This window comes from Arachis duranensis, chromosome 3 (genome assembly GCF_000817695.3).
Source record: "Arachis duranensis cultivar V14167 chromosome 3, aradu.V14167.gnm2.J7QH, whole genome shotgun sequence".
In the NCBI taxonomy this organism is placed as follows: Eukaryota; Viridiplantae; Streptophyta; class Magnoliopsida; order Fabales; family Fabaceae; genus Arachis; species Arachis duranensis.
In genome coordinates, this window is record NC_029774.3 from 50,352,497 (window position 1) to 50,353,626 (window position 1,130).

A 1,130-nucleotide genomic window follows, 5' to 3' on the forward strand; every position below is an offset into this window, starting at 1 on the left:
GGGTGTTCATCTCCTTGCATCATGGGCAAGTTGAATGCCAACCTTACATTTTCCAGACTAAAATCCAAGCATTTCCCCCGAACCATTGTAAGCCAATTCTTTGGGTCCGGGTTCATACTTTGATCATGGTTCTTGGTGATCCATGCATTGGCATAGAACTCTTGAACCATTAAGATTCTGACTTATTGAATGGGGTTGGTAAGAACTTCCCAACCTCTTCTTCGGATCTCATATCGAATTTCCGGATATTCACTCTTTTTGAGTTTGAAAGGGACCTCGGGGATCACCTTCTTCATGGCCACAACTTCATAGAAGTGGTCTTGATGCACCCTTGAGATGAATCTCTCCATCTCCCATGACTTGGAGGTGGAAGCTTTTGCCTTCCCTTTCCTCTTTCTAGAGGTTTCTCCGGCCTTAGATTCCATAAATGGTTATGGAAAAACAAAAAGCAATGCTTTTACCACACCAAACTTAGAAGGTTTGCTCGTCCTCGAGCAAAAGAAGAAAGAAGAGAGTAGAAGAAAAAGAAATAGAGGAGATAGAGATGGCTTTGTGGTTCAGCCAAAAGGGGGAGAAGTAGTGTTTAGGTTGTGGGAAAATGAAGGAGTGAAGAAGGGTTTATATAGGAGTGGGGGAAGGGTTATGGTTCGGTCATGTATGGGTGGGATTGGGAGGGAAAGTGGTTAGAATTTGAATGGTGGGGTAGGTAGGGTTTTATGAAGGATGGATGTGAGTGGTGAAGAAAATGGTGGGATTTGATAGGTGAGGAGTTTTGAGGAGAATAGTGGGATTTGATAGGTGAGGGGTTTTTGGGGAAGAGGTGTTGAGGTGATTGGTGAATGGGTGAAGAAGAGACAGAGTGGTGGGATAGGTGGGGATCCTGTGGGGTCCACAGATCCTGAGGTGTCATGGAAAATTCATCCCTGCACCAAGTGGCGAGCAAAATTGCTTTTTATGCCAATTCTGGCGTTAAACGCCGGGCTGGTGCCCATTTCTGGCGTTTAACGCCAGCTTCTTTCCCCTTCCTGGCGTTTAACGCCAGTTTGGTGCCCCTTTCTGGCGTTAAACACCCAGAATGGTGCCAGACTGGGCGTTAAACGCCCATTTGCTGCCCTTACTGGCGTTTAAAC